The sequence below is a fragment of the Vanessa cardui genome, chromosome 23 (genome assembly GCF_905220365.1).
Source record: "Vanessa cardui chromosome 23, ilVanCard2.1, whole genome shotgun sequence".
Classification (NCBI taxonomy): Eukaryota; Metazoa; Arthropoda; class Insecta; order Lepidoptera; family Nymphalidae; genus Vanessa; species Vanessa cardui.
Window position 1 is genome coordinate 1,444,675 of NC_061145.1, and position 17,147 is coordinate 1,461,821.

Below are 17,147 nucleotides of genomic sequence, written 5' to 3' on the forward strand. Positions count from 1 at the left end.
TTAACAAGACGTACTCACAAAGCCCTACCACCACGTAAATCCTTTGATTTCTAAACCTTATTTAGTAATAGACCATCATATCAAATAAAATCAAATCAAAATAAACTTTATTCAAGTAGGCATTTACAGGCACTTTTGAATCGTCATTTTACAATTTAGTGAAGTTACCACCGGTTCGGAAAATAGATTCTACCGAGAAGAACCGACAAGAAACTCAGTTGTTACTCTTTTTCAACCGACTTCCAAAAGGAGGAGGTTATCAATTCGTCTGTATTTTTTTTTTTTTTTTTATGTTTGTTACCTCATAACTTTTCACTGGGTGGAATATATAATAATATATATCGATTTTGATAAATTTTTTTTTGTTTGAAAGGTAGTACTCCCCGTGGGATCCCATTTTTTTTATTTTTTTTTCCGATGATGGTATCCATGTGAAAACGACATAAGTCTTAAATTTGCATTATGTATATGCGCGACAAATAGGTGAATAACTGAAAATCACGTTAACCAATTTTGATAATTCTTCTTTTATTATAAAATATATACTTCAAGGGTAATTTGGTAAAAGTTTGGTAAGGTTCTGAGCACAGGATCCATGACAAAGTAACGGAACGGAAGGGAACGGAACAATTCTGAGGAGCACGTTAGCGATACTCGGTCGAATCTTTTATTTATAGGTTATTTGGATATTTGAGTCACCTTCCGTAATGTGGTTATGTTTATGTAATTATCATAGTCGAATATTATAATCAACTAGCTACCCACCCCAGCTTCGCACGGGTGTAATACTGATACTAAATATACTACAGAATTTGTTTATATACGACATCACATCGCAAACTTCTAAAATTATCAGTGTTTCTTTACTATATTGTTCATGTTTTATATACACAAACATTCCCCTTGAATCACACTATCTTTTAAAAAAAACCGCATCAAAATCCGTTGCGTAGATTTAAAGATATAGGGACAGAGAAAGCGACTTTGTTTTATACTATGTAGTGATGGAACTCCTATACGGCTCGCAGTTAGGGTGCGATATGGGGCAGAATTTCTTACTATCTTTAATCAAATTTTGTGTATGTGATGTGATGTCATATGATGTACGAAATATAGTTGGTCTTTTTCAAAGTTTTTTTGCTGAATTCGATTACAGCTCTTTCGAGGATTAACGATTATATCATGTAGTTATAATTATTGTTATATTTGGAGTCGGTGTCAGCCAATAAAACCCTACAGTATATCTATCAAAAAACAATACGAGAATACTTTGACAAATATGTTTTTTACAAATTACCTTTTACACAATAATATACTGGATCAATCAAGGGGCTCGTATCGCTTCTTTCTTTTGATTGTTGGGGCACCGTGGCTGACACCGGCTCCAAATATAACAATAATTATAACTACATGATATAATCGTTAATCGACTTTTAAGTAGTCTAATATTTTTCATTTCATTTAACTTATAAAGACTCTAAAAAATATGTTGAATACGCAATTATTTTTATTACTTTTTCGTGCATATTCATTTGTTTTAAAATAGTGTTTTGTTTGAAGTCGGTTTTTCTTTTTGTTAAAATTTTATTTATTAACATTTAAAAATACAAAGTCATGTAAGTTAATTAAATTAATATATCCTGCTTGAAAGTCAACAGGTATTAACTCCACGCTTTTTTATCATCTATAAAATCTTGTATCGAATGATATACTTTTTCTAACAATGTATTTTTTACAAAGGATTTGAATTTATGAAACGGCAAAGTTAAAAATGTCTGCGGAATTTTAATATAGAAACGGATACCTTGCCCCAAGAGGGATTTATTGACTTTGACATCTCATTCCATTTTTGAAATATTTCCATTTTTGAAACTTTCGATTTCACTGTTTCAACAACAACATAAATATTCGTTAATTTAGATAATCTATTAGCCTACCTGATACTTAATATACAAAGTTAAGGCAACTGAATAAAGTTTTCCAATTTGGAGCTCAACGCTATCGGCTGGGCTGTTTTTTTATTACTTTAATTAATCATTGTCGGTTTTAAATATAGATAAGTTTGTTACCTAAGTTTATCTTTTATAAAGTAGATGCTGCATGCGGTTAGACGTGAAACATTATTGAAACTTTGTTTTATTGTTTTCGTAGTAGTTACTGTAGAGGTTTTTCTATCATAGTGTTTTCATTGTTAATAAACTTATATTCGACCTCTTTACAACAATCACATTTGCTGGCCATCTTTTTTAAAAGAAGTTCTTTTACGCTATTTATAAAATCAAAAATCAAAATCAAAATATACTTTATTAAAGTGGGCTTTTACAAGCACTTTTGAATCGTTATTTAACAATTAAGTAAAGCTACCACCGGTTCGGAAAGTTGAAAAGATTCTACCGAGAAGAACCGGCAAGAAACTCAGTAGTTACTTTTTTTCAACATTTAAAAAAAATACAGTCATGTTAGTTAATACAATTATTTAAATTAATATGTCCTGCCTGGAAGTCAACAGGTATTAATTCTACGCTTTTTTATCATCTACAAAATCTTGTATCGAATAATACGCCTTTTTCACCAATGTATTTTTAATAAACGATTTGAATTTTCGAGACGGTAAAGTTAAAATTGTCTGCGGAATTTTATTATAGAAATGGATACCTTGCCCCAAGAAAGATTTATTGACTTTGCGGAGTCGGAAACTTGGCGTTATAAGCTTATCCTTACTTCTAGTGCATATACAATGATTATCACTGATTTTATCAAAGTGATCAATGCTACTGCGAATATACATGATATTGTTGTAAATATATTGCGACGCAACAGTGAGTATTCCTACTCTGTTAAAAACATCCCGTAGAGAGTCTCTAGCTCCAAGATTATAATAGAGTCAACGGGTAAAAGTTATATTTAAAGAAAAAATGGGATAGAGAGTATCTCTTTCTCTCTAATCTTTTTTAATTCACAATTAATTCTATACGGTTTTATATATTTTTCTACGTTCTATTATTATTTAAAATATTTTTGTATTGTTTCAATTCACATGGAATTACTACATTGTCGTATTATTTTATTATCTCCGTTAATTAATTCATATTTATAGCGGAAGCAACTTCGTTCCACCGGATGTCCCTCGACACAGTTCGTTTTTAGGGTTCCGTAACAAATAGCGAAGCTTTAATGTCATATCTGTATGTCTGTTTATAAGAACTATACCGTTGAAACTTATTAAGTAGATGTATGAACCTCATATTTGACGCATACTAGAATTGAATTGTATAAGCTTTATGTTAATAGTTATATGTATTAGTTTCAGTAGTTATTTAACTACACACATAAAACTGTTCCTCATCTATTTATATAGATTAAAATGACTTAACAGGAATTATAATATTAGTATAAAATTTGATAAATAGATCAGCATGTCTTCTCCTTCCATAATTCTCTGTCAGACGTCATCTCACCAGTAACATTCTTTCTAACCATATCGTCTTTCACACAATCCATCCATCGTTTCCTTGGTCGTCCTCTACCTCTATATCTCTATATCCATCCACATCCATGCTCAAGGCCTCCCTCACCATATGTTCCTCATTCCTCCGTATAACAAGCCCATACCATGATAGACGCCTTCCACATAACTTCTCGGCTATCGGTGTCACTTTCAAACTTTCTCTTATGTACTCATTCCTTACTCTATCCATTCGCGAAATAGATGTAAAATATACTATGCATATTTAGTAAGTTTATTTTACTGTATATATCGTAGATTCGATGCTCAATGTATAATATGTGTAGCGTAGATCGTATCTCGTAATTTCTATTAAAAGAAATTAAGGCTACATTAGAACGCAGGCATTAGCTAGTGTGGCATGAAATCAAGGCGCCGTGCTAAATGGGCTTTTAAAATGCTTTATAGGTGGCAATCAAGTTATACACGCTATTAATTTACATGATATACATTTATATAGGGCTTGATTTAAAAATAAAACGATTTAAAGAAGTATTAAATACACAAATATACGATCATATATATATGATCGAGCCCCTTACAATCTGCTTGATCCGTAAGCTTTGCGTAAAGATGTTGGATCTTTTTTTATGAAGTCCATGCTCATCAGGTGGCCCATATGCTCGTCCATCAACCTGGACGAGCTTATGGGCCACCTGATGGTAAGTGGTCACCATCGCCCATAGACAATGACGCTGTAAGAAATATTAACTATTCCTTACATCGTCAATGCGCCACCAACCTTGGGAGCTAAGATGCTATGTCCCTTTCGCCTGTAGTTACACTGGCTCACTCAAACCGGAATACAAAAATACAGCGTACTGTTGTTTAGCGGTAGAATATCTGATGAGTGGGTGGTACCTACCCAGGTGGACAAAGCCCTACCACCAAAAATCAAGCTGATGTTGCATTTTCTAACGATTTTTTCACAAGGAATGTTCCGAGGAATTTTTCGGATTAAGCCCGGCTCAATTTCACCTTCGGACATCTCGCTGAAAATCGAAAATTCACAGACAGACATTTTTTGCCTCGCACAAACAAACCGTGGAACCAGTTTGCGCAGGCGGCTTTTCCGAACCGATACGACTTGGGAAACTTTAGAAAAGAGCTTACTCCTTTCTTAAAGGCAGGCAACGCGCCTGCAAGCACCTAGTATTGCAGATGTCCATGGGCAGAGGCAATGTCTTTTCTCTCACTCCTGCTTCTTTGCCACCTATGAAAAAAAAAAACAATCTTAAGGTCAATTTTTCTTTTATCCGTCCAGTTTAAGCTTTTATACTATCCTCATTCATTCACCCATTCACCGCATTCGTTCGTTGCTTTACACATATTATTATAACCTATTTACTCATGTACATAAGTTATGTACGTATCAGTAAATAGTAATCGTTTTCATATTTATTATGATATTTGTTAATGTTGAGCGAACGAGTCAGAAGTCATTATCAATAATCATGACATTCGATTATTCTAGAACTAGCTGTATTTTTTTCACATTTGAATCATGATTGAAAATAGTGTAAACGTTAAGCTGAGTTGCACAAAGCTCTAACATCGTCTAACAAACAAACATATTAAACCTTTATGATCGGAAATAAAAATCTAGATTTAACTTACCGTAACATATTCTCTTTAAAAGTGCCTTAACTTTGTAAATCTATATTATCTATATTTAATATTATAAATGTGAAAGTAACTCTGTCTGTTTGTCGCTCTTTCACGACCAAACCACTAAACCGAATTTGATGAAATTTGGTGTGAAGCAAACTTGAATTCCAAGGAAGAACATATGTAGGCTACATTTTTGCTTGACAACCAACACCCTTAAACACGAAGTCGCTGGCGTCTACTAGTATGACAATAAAACTTTGTAAATAATTTTTTCGAGATTTTGAGCTGCTAAGCTGAAATATTCGTTAAGAAATTCGTCACTAATACTTAAATTTCGAAGAAAACGACTAACAATTTATGACTCTCTTTGCCTTCAAGTTAAATTGAAGTTCTGATATAAATCTAGACTTTAAACTAATTTATAGTAATTAGTGCTATTCTAGCTAGGAGACAAGTTTGAGTAATTGCTTCACTTAGTGTATTTGATATGAAATGAGACGTTCGAAATTCAAATTAATTATTATGATAACAAGAGATTATGTTTTTTTTTGAACCAACTTCAACAAGTAAGAAGGTTATCTATGCCACATGTATAGACATAAAATTGTAAAAATTGAATAATATTTGAGATTGGTCCATTTAGGCTTCCAAGCATGTGTGCTTCATTACGTAAGTGTATGTTTATATGTTTGTCAAACAATCGAAAACTGTTAATTATCGCTCTTTTATTATTAAAACTTTGGATCCAAATTTGATTAAATTTGCTATGAAAAAGAAATGAGTCGAAATGGCCCAGTGGTTAGAACGCGTGAATCTTAACCGATGATTGCGGGTTTGAACCCAGGCAAGCACTGCTGATTCATGTGCTTAATTTGTCTTTATAATTCATCTCGTGCTCAGTGGTGAAGGAAAACATCGTGAAGGAACCTTCATCTGAAGAATTTCATAGAAATTCTGCCACATGTGTATTCGACCAACCCGCATTGGAACAGCGTGGTGAAATATGTTCCAAATCTTCTCCTCAAAGGGAGAGGAGGCCTTGAGCCCAGCAGTGGGAATTTACAGGTTGTTGTTGTTGTTGTTGCTATGAAACTAATTTGAACTCGAAGGAAAGACATAAGTTACTTGTTTTTGTCTAACACATGAAAAATAACCTTCTAAAACGCGAGCCAGGCACGGGCAACATATTTGTTCTCTGGTAGTTAGGTGGCTAAATAGGCTACCTGATTATAAGTAATCACTACCCATAGACATAGGTGCTTAAGATACATTTACCCTTACTTTTTTTTATGGTATAGGTTGGCGGACGAGCATATGGGCCATCTGATTGTAAGTGGTCACCATCACCCATAGACAATGACGCTGTAAGAAATATTAACTATTCCTTACATCGGCAATGCGCCACCAACCTTGGGAACTAAGATGCTATGTCCCTTGTGTCTGTAGTTACACTGGCTCACTCATCCTTCAAACCGGAACACAACAATACTGCGTACTGTTGTTTAGCGGTAGGATATCTGATGAGTGGGTGGTATCTACCCAGGCGGGCTTGCACAAAGCCCTACCACCAAGTAAAACCAATGCGCCAACACTCTTGGCAAACACGATGTTCTATCACTTACGCCTGTAGTTAGTTACACTTGCTTATTCACACTACAACTATAACTATTTAATGTTTGAATATTTGATGGCTAGTATAGACACTCACACGCGCATATATAGCTTCAATTACCAAGTAAAATGTTGGATAAATTATATGCAACAATAATACGTCAGTTACGCTCTAAAACTTATTTTGAAACGCAAGATAAATATAACAGAGCAAGGGTGTGTTTGTTTCTGTTCCTCCACATTCAGAGTCTGAGGAAACCGCAAGCCGACTCGACCGGAAGGGGACAAAAGGAACGTGCCTTTCGAAGCATAGTGCAACAATTCCAGAACTTGTACTGAAAATTAATTCGGAGACAGCCCAATAACTTCTATTGTTTTGACATAAGACGCGAAGACCGGACTGCAGACTATATTCGTATATTACTCTAGTTTTCATAGTATCTTCACGACACGAGTATCTTGATCTTGGTCGAGTGGTTAGTTCACCGGTTTTCTAGGGTACGCCACTTCGAAGACCCGGGTTCGATTCCGAACCGAGTTGATGTAGATTATTATTTTGTTTTCTATGTGTCTTGGGTCTGGATGATACAGTCGTTACTTCTGATTTTCCATAACACAAGTGTGTAAGCTACTTACATTGGGATCAGGGTAATGTATGTGATGTGACTGAGTTTCTTGCCGGTTCTTCTCGGTAGAATCTACTTTCCGAACTGGTGGTAGCTTCACTTAATTGTTAAATGATGATTCAAAAGTGCTTGTAAAAGCCTACTTCATCATCATCATCATCATCAACAGCCTATTTTTGTCCACTGCTGGCCATAGGCCTCTCCCAGTGCACGCCACTGTGGTCTTTCTCCGGCTACTCGCATCCAGCTACTACTTTATTAAAGCCTACTTGATTAAAGTTTATTTTGACTTTTGTTTTTGACTTTGATGTTGTCCCAGATTTATAAAAAAAAAAGAATATCTTCAAGCCTTGAATGACTCTATAAGGGTAGGTCCACACGACATAGGCTTTTTACAGACTTTTGTCGTACCCATGTAAAAACTTACCTATAAGTCTGAATAAAAAAGGCTATCGACAAAATATATGTACGGCCTTTGATTAGCTCAGACTTTTATTTTGGGGATGCAGAAAAATAATCAAAATATATTTTATTCAAGTAGGCTTTTACAAGCCATATTTAGAGTTTAATTCAAACAAATAATATTTTTTCACTGATAAATTATTGTGCTGCAAATAATAATTAATTGATTAAGTTTTTATTGAAAAGTGAATGAATTTTATCCATCATTGATTAGGACTCGTAATGAGGTTTTCAACGAAATTAATATGAAAATTGTTTGATAACAGAACTGTACGTGTAAACGTCGTTATATCGTAAACTGCATTGCAGGTGTACTGCAAAATTGACGTGAACTATGGGACACTGCTAGTTACAACATTCGTTAAAAAGGTTCGTTAAGGCTATGACGTCATAAAAACAGTTGAATTAACATTGAATATTTTTATTTATTTGAACACCAACAAGTACAACAAAAATATACAGTAAATCAAAAGTCATAATAAGTAAATGAATAATTAAAAAAAATAATTAAATAATTAAAAAAAGTATCGATACTTCAGTATATTTATATTTTAGAGGTTGTTTTACTTGATTGTTTGGTATCACTACATAGTATAAAACATAATAGCTTTCTCTGTCCGTATATCCCTATGTATGCTGAAATTTTTAAAACTAAGCAACGGATTTTAATCCGTTTTTTTAATAGATAGCGTCGTGATTCGAGAGGATGGTTTTTGTATTGTTTTTGTATTTGTCCATGTGACAATATATTAAAGAAACACATATAATTTTAGAAGTTTGTAATGTGATGTCGTAAATAAACAGAGCCGGGGTCGCTAGTTAATTATAAATTGGTAAATTATGTTTAAAACGATAAGGTTATAAGTTCTCTTTATAAAAACAGAGTTTAAGAAAATATTTATATAGTTCTTTCTTTATTTCAAACCTATTTTTAATGAACAAAAGATTCAATTTAATTTTCAATAGGTTCATACAAAATTCTTCAAGAAATTTCCAAACTAATATTAGTATTGGCAATAATAGCTCAACTTTCTAGTCAATCAATGGACTTTCAATTAGTGTCAACAATCAGTGTCAACGATCTCTATATCGATACATTATATATAAACGTAAAGTACGACACAACTTAGATGTAGCATCGGCAAATTCAATAAAAACGATTACTGCGTGTTAATAATATCAATAGAAGAAGTAGCTCTCGCGCCATTCGACGCTATTCGTCTCTATAGATTCCCGCGTCAGTTTAACCCGAGAAAGCAAGTGCATAAATCGACGTGTCAAATTGACGAATATTTTAGGTCATACAATATTACAAGTTATTACATTTGTGTAAAGATCATATTCATATTAGAAGTAAATATTGATAATTTGGGAGAGCGTACGAATTTTTGCCGATGCTACATCTAAATTGTGTCGTACTATATATTATTTCTCTTCAAAGTTAAATTTCAAGTACTAGTGAAATGTCTTAAATAATAGCTACTGGCTTTGTGCAAGCCCTCTAGTGAGCGGTTTCACTGTGATTTATTAGTTCTTATTATTTACATTATGAACGTAATATATAAGATCTCATCTAATTTAATTTATACAATATTATTATATCTATACATATAATAAAATTGAGGTGTCTGTTTATAATATTAGAATAACCTCGATTTACTAAATGCATATGTATGTTTACACGTTATATACACGTATACCAATACAACATTTTTTACAACGTTTGTGTCTGTTTGTTCTGGCGGGACTTTTACTGGAAGACATCTGACGTAATAAGTAGTGAGTTAGCCTAAAACAATAACTTTTCTGTTAAATTAAAATTAGCACGAAGTCATGGGCACACCTGGTACTCATATATACAACAAACAACAACAGCCTGTAAAATTCCCACTGCTGGGCTTAAGGCCTCCTCTCCGTTTGAGGAGAAGGTTTTGGAACGTATTCCACCACGGATGCGGGTTGGTGGAATACACATGTGGCAGAATTTCTATGAAATTTGTCACATGCAGGTTTCCTCACGATGTTTTCCTTCACCGCTGAGCACGAGATGAATTATAAAGACAAATTAAGCACATGAATCAGCGGTGCCTGCCTGTGTTTGAACCCGCAATCACCGGTTAAGATGCACGCGTTCTAACCACTGGGCCATCTCGACTCCTAATACTAAAAGTATACTCATATATAGTACGTATTTATTGCTTTTAGTTAGTCCTTAACGTTCAATGACTTGTAACTCCAAAGTAACTTCATTTTGTTGGTAAAGAGCTTCGGCTGGATTTACTCCAGTTCATCATATCAACATTCCCTTGTAAAATTGTTTCTGAACTATTTAACAACAACTTATATTATCTATTAAAGATAAACATACATAAAGTAAATAGTAAAGTTATAATTAGTCTGAGTTTCTTTCGCCAGTTCTTCTCAGGTCTGAGGTGTTAAATTCCAAACCGGCGGTAGATTTTTGACTATCAATAATCAAGAGTAAACACCTCTATTTTGAATAAAGATTTTTGACTTTGAGTAACATTCCCAGCTTTTACAAGCATTCAATTTAACAAGAACGGACACATGGGCATGATTTTTTTGTATTATAATTAAGGTCGATATTGCTTAACAAAATCGAAGATAAGTTTAATGTTACTGTTCAATAAATAACTTTTAAAACAGAATAACTTATTACACATAAACCAACTTCATTTTCTCAACTCTAAATGCATTAAATTTGCAGTAGATAGAATTTACTAACTGTTTGTAGTAATATTAATAATTTATCTCTAAATTGTGCTTGAAACAATAAATTGTATAATTCTGGACGAAACACGCTGTTTCTGTAACACAGTAAACTAAACATTAGTACAGTCGTCGACGTAGTCTATGTTAACACAGATTTAAAAATATATTTATAAAACGAATTAAATATAAACTTATAAATAAAAAACTAACTGTACTTGATATACATTTTGAATTATGCTATTGTATGTTCTCCATCTATAATTTATTATATATATCTATATAAGAGTAGAGATGGCCCAGTGATTAGAATGTGTGCATCTCAACCATGATTGAGGGCTCAAACCCAGGCAAGCACCACTGAATATTCGGTGGTGAAGGAAATCATCGCGAGGAAACTTGCATGTTTCTAATTTCATAGAAATTTTGTCACATACGTATTTAACCAGCTTATATTATCGTTTGTACCGTCGATGAAATTTTAAAAGTATTCAAGTAGTGTCATCAAATAACTTCTGAAGATTAATCATAAAACAAGTACAAGCAAATGGATCGTAAACTTTATTCCGAGAAACGTAATAATGTTGTACCTTGGAATCTGTCCAAGTGTGTCGACTCCCTTATTAAAGCTGTAATTACACATCCTCTTTATTACTTGGGCTTATCAATAAAATGTCTTCGCTTCAACGTTTAATTAAGAAAATAAACAATTTCAAATTTTGGAACGTATTCCATTTCACAAAATATTTAACGAATAACATTGACTGTTTATTCATTACTTTATTCATTACTTTATTGATTTTTTTTTGTTTTCTATTTCAGAAAACATTATTTTCAAAGCAGTCGATTTTCAATTACTAATAATATATACTAATAGTAATAAAAGTTATTTTAAATCCTCCCGTTTTATGTTACCATACAATCACATACATTTATGTTATTTATTTTATTATTTAAACATGTATCCGTTGTCATTTATGTCGTATATGCAATCGGATGAGCATATGGGCCACCTGATGGTCACTAACAATGGTACTGTAACTGTCAAATATTAAACATTCCAATGCCACTAAGTTTAGGAACTTATCTTATCTCTCTTGTGCTTGTAGTTATGTAATAATTATATATTATATAATAGCTATGTACATTGGCTCAATCTCTTTTGCAACTGAGCACTGTTGTTTGGTGTTTGAATATCTGATGAGATGATGGTTAGTGACCTTCCGTGGTCGAGTGTGTACACCGGTTTTCATGAATTACCATTTCGAGGATTATGATAATATAATCTTTATACAAAAGAATATTAAAAATTATTCTATCAATGCTGATGTACATACTATTAATACAAGAAATAAGAATAAACTTGTAACCCCCAGTTTCCGTTTGCATACGGTAAATAGAACGTTTTTGGGCAATGGTATACGCATATATAATAAGATACCGGAAAATATAATCAATTTACCATTTTCAAAATTTAAAAATATTATTAAGACTAAATTAATAAATAAATCATACTATTCATTAAAAGAGTACTTTTTAGAAAGAAACGCCTGGAGTTAGGCTCGGGTTCCATCATAGGACGCTAATTACTGTCAATAACAGCATTGTAAATGTGTTTATTTGAAAAGAGCAACTATGCGAGTTTCTTGCCGTTTCTTCTCGCTAGAAGCTGCTTTCCGAAACGGTGGTAGTATTTGATTATTGACGATTCAAAAACGCTTCATTGTGAAGTTTACTTGAATAAAATTGATTTGATTTGATTTGATTTGAGGACCCGGATTCGATTCCTCGCCGAGTCGATGTAGAAAAAGTCCGTTAGTTTTCTATGTTGTCTTGGGTCTGGGTGTTTGTAACTTCGTTACTTCTGATTTTCCATAACGCAAGTGCTTTAGCTACTTACATAGGGATCAGAGCAATGTATGTGATGTTGTCCTATATTTATTTATTGATGGTACCTACTCCGAAGGGCTTGCACAAAGCCCTACCATCAATTATACTAGTCGTAATCTAAACGGCACTGCAACACAATGTTTAAACACAGCGCTAATGACTTGACGTGCTTGTTTAGGCTGCCAAATTTTAAACTGCAATTTACCATTAAAACTTTATTGAAAGAAAAACCAATTTACTTTATTAGTTACACAAAGTTTTTAACTGAAAACCTTGGGATATGATCTGAAAAATAGATAAGAACAAGAAAACAGTTACAAACTATATTTGAGTATTTATAAAGTAACCATCACCTCGATATATTCTAATAAATCAACTTGTAACTATTACACTCATTTATAACTTAACAGGATAAAATATTTGAGGCTAACATAATTTACACTAATAAAAATTCGAAAAATCTCTTGTCTTTTAAATCGAGTTTTATGAAATCTATATAAATGTGAAAGTGTGTCTGTCTTTCTTTCGCTATTTCACGACCAAACCGCTGATGAATGATGATGGAATTTGTTATGACGCAAACTTGAACAAGAAAGTACAATGCTACTTTTTTTCAAAAATCAAAATCAAAAGCAAAATAAACTATTCAAGTAGGCTTTTACAAGCACTTTTGAATTGTCATTTTACACTTAAGAGAAGCTACGACTGGTTCACAAAATAGATACTACCGAGAAGAACCAGCAAGAAACTCAGTAGTTACTCTTTTTCAACTTATTAAAAATACAAAGTCAAGTTAGTTAAATACAATTATTTAAATTAATATATCCTGCTTATAGGTCAAGAGGTATTAACTCCATGCTTTTTTATTATCTATAAAATCTTGTATCGTATAATATGCCTTTTTTACCAATGTATTTTTTATAAATGATTTGAATTTACGAAACGGCAAAGTTAAAAATGACTGCGGAATTTTACTTAACCAACACGTGACTGAATACCCTAAAACTTTTGATATAAAGGAAGCTAGAACCCCAAATAAGAACAGGGCGTTTTTATATCCAACAATTGATAAGTGAACGCGAGCTAAGGGTAACGACTAGTCTTGTTATGAAAAGGGTTATTTTGCCAAAGTGAAATCTTGTCTGTTAAGTATCGATTCGAGTATTTTAGTTGCTTTTCCTGTTTGTCAGACATCTTCTGATTGACCGGGTTATTTTCTATTTATGTTTTTCACCCTGGCAATTTTTATAAGGTCACTCCAACCGACTACGTGGCGCCGTGAAAGGGTATTTATTATTTTTTGTAGACGTAACTAGAAAAATAAACTCAGATTATGATTCACGATCTATGCGAATATATTAGTAAGGTACATTTTGGTGGAATTGCTCGCCAATAATACAGTATCCATTAATTATTCAAATGCTAATATCTTCCGTGGAAGAGTATAAAATAGACAAATAAATTTACTTTCGAAATTTTCATTTCACAATATTTTACTAATATGAATGAAAAATCGTTATTAAAAAAGTATACATATGATCCATTTAAAAAAAAACAAAAAACTATAAACAACGAATCCGATTATGGCTCAACATTAAAAACTGGTGTGACGTCACAATTATATTAAATCAATAAACGTGGGGTTCGATTGACGTTGTTATTTTGAAACACTCACAAAAAGAATTTCAAATTTAGATTTCAAAAAATATAATAAATCAGTTTCATTTACATATATAATTCAATATTTAAATTTATTAGAAATTCGAACCAGAAAAAAAATGTGTTTTCGTTTACTATATTTTTATTTTTTTTATAACAAAAAGCATCAATGCGGCAAACTGAAATCTTTCGACATAGACTAAAAATACTAGAAACGTAAAAGCCAGAATTCCCGCGCCCATCAGCCTATATTGTCTCTTTCTAGGTCAATGGGTGCTCACAGGGTCGTGTAGGCTTAGGTATATAAGGTATTTTGTATATATCTCTTTTATATATCTTATACACTTAATCGTGTATACTTTTAATATTCTAGCATAGTTATGAGATAACTTTTGTTATAAAATATAAGAGCAAGATAGTTCAAAGTGACGAGCCTGTGTTGATATGAATGATATTAATAAATTTATAAACACTTACATTTTACCTATTACATTTTGAGTTTATACTCAATGAATGAATGATACGAATTCATTCACCATTCAAATCTGAATACAGCCTGAGACTTAGATGCTGTTTAGTGGCAGAATAGTTAATGTGAGGGTTAGAAGCTAGCTGAAGATGGTTGATTTTGGACTCAGACATCAGAATTTAAAACTTAATTTATAAATATATAAAACCTTTATTGATTGAAATAAAACTAGTTTTAACGGATTTAAATCGCGTATATTAATTATTTTTATCATCCCGACGTTTCGAGCACTCTACAGCGTTCGTGGTCACGGGTAGACTGTGACTGTCTAAAACTAGTTTTATTTCAATGTGTAATAATCGCGAAAATCTAAGACAACCTTTATTGATTACTGACTATCGAAAAACAGTTAAAACTACTTCACGCTGAAATTGGAAACATATGTTCAATTAATTATAAATTTAATTTTTCAAGAATCAAAATTGATATTAGTAAGAACAGCTTATGTACAGCCAGAGCAAGAAAACCTTCTTCAGTTTTAAAATTAATTCCTTTAACAAGCCTTAAGCTCTTAGTACCTTTTGAATCTAAACATCAAATTATTGCGACGCAATATGTCATTCTTAATCGGTAAAGCAGATTATCTCTCATACTGAGTACACGAAAAAAGATCTTAAGGTGACGAACCTATTTTTACCCCGATTGTACATAAATATGAGTAATAAAAAACTATTCTATTCTAGTAGCTAATCAACAACAACAACACCCTGTATATTTCCCACTGGTGGGTTAAGGCCTCCTCTCCCTTTGAGGAGAAGGTTTGTAACCAGCTAGTCAAGCGTTAACAAATTCACTAAAACATATTTTCACAGCACTACCCCAATATCGATAAACCAATAAAAATAACTCATTCCAACTATAGCTGTTATTCCTGCCAACTCATCTATGATATCTTGATAGTCTATGAGACTCATCATTCCTTACATAAATTTCGAAATTACAAATTCGCTGTTATTACTTCCGACTCAATAATCTTTATGGCCATTCTGCGGGTTCCATTAGGAAATGTATTATTTTATATTGAGGAAAATTCTTTGTGACGATAGGGAAATATGACGTTTTAAAACTAAGCAGCGGATAATATTAATGTAACTTGTACTCGAATAAGGCCTTATGTCCTCTAGGGAGCGCCATATTCAATATAAGATGACGTCATGACCTGTAATCGACGAACGATCAACTTGCTTTTAACGGCGGTATAATACGACACAACTTAGATGTAGCATCGGCAAATTCAATAACCGATTACTGCCGATTTATACAACCAATAGAAATAGCTCCACATCGCACCATTCGACGCTATTCGTCGCTATAGATTCTCGCGTCAGTTCAACCCGAAAAAGCAAGAGCATGTAAATTGACGAATATATTAGGTCATATGATATTACAAGTTGTTACGTTTGTATAAAAATCATATTCATGCAAGAAATAAATATTGATAATTTGGGATAGCGTACTTAATTCGGATGTAATCGGTTTTACGAATTTTGCCAATGCATGTAGCATTGGCAAAATTCTAGACTAAGTTTTGTCGTATTATACATATTTTGTCAAAACATGATGGGTTTAGAAGTTATCCGGAAACCAATGAACACATATGTACATACGTACTTAAGGAAATCTTATTCTTCTTTTTAGTTTGGACAAAGTGGGGCAAAAAGTTTGTCTCGTAAATAAATCGATCGTAACAACTTTGTTATTTGCTGTTCATAGAACGAAGTAAATCCGCCCCATTTTCCCCATGGAAGGAATCAATTTAAAATAATAACACAGTTTCAACACCCGACCTTATATAGTTCAAGAAAAACCAAACAATAGCGTGATTCAGGATCATTACAACTTACGATCAAAAGAAATAGCATGTGTATCAAAAACCGCTGGAAACTATAGCTGTTGTTTTGTTGCTAATGCCAAATTAATGCTAGAGCTTATCGCTGACTATCACACCGTTACTTCGTTTAATACTTTGATTGCAAAATATATTTTTTTACCTTGTATGATATAATTACTAACTGAGGCTTGGGTTCAATTCTGTTTAATTTGGACTTATTTCAATTAAAATTTATATATTTAATTTAACTAGCGACCCCTCTTGGATTAATATTTGTTCGTTATAGAACATTTCGGTATACAGTTTAAAATGTGTCTTCAGCGATGAAAATATACGAAATTAAAAAAACAACCGCATTGAACAGCATGGGTCCAAAATTTTCGTTGTAGGAATAGTCCAGTAGAGAGACATTTCGAGGTCGATACTTTTTGGTTTCCTTAATAACTAATCTGATAAATCTTGCGCCTAATGATCTTCAGACCTACTTGTGAAGGTCTCGAGAATAATTTATATCATACGACATTATTACAGTACAGAAAAATGCTTAGTACAAATGATTAATAGTTTCTTTCATTTAAGATTAATCGCGAGAGATATGATCTCTGAAACTACTAAATCAAAACATATTACCATGTATACACTATACATTTTTTTTTAATACTGTTGAGTTAATTTTGCCAGTTTTTTATGTGA

At 32.7% G+C, this 17,147-nt stretch overlaps 1 protein-coding gene across 2 annotated transcripts in view; it reads left to right on the forward strand.

The window, feature by feature from the left end:
* LOC124539751 (octopamine receptor beta-2R) overlaps positions 1–17,147 on the forward strand; it is a 232,404-nt gene that overhangs the window by 174,801 nt on the left and 40,456 nt on the right. The window lies entirely within an intron of this gene.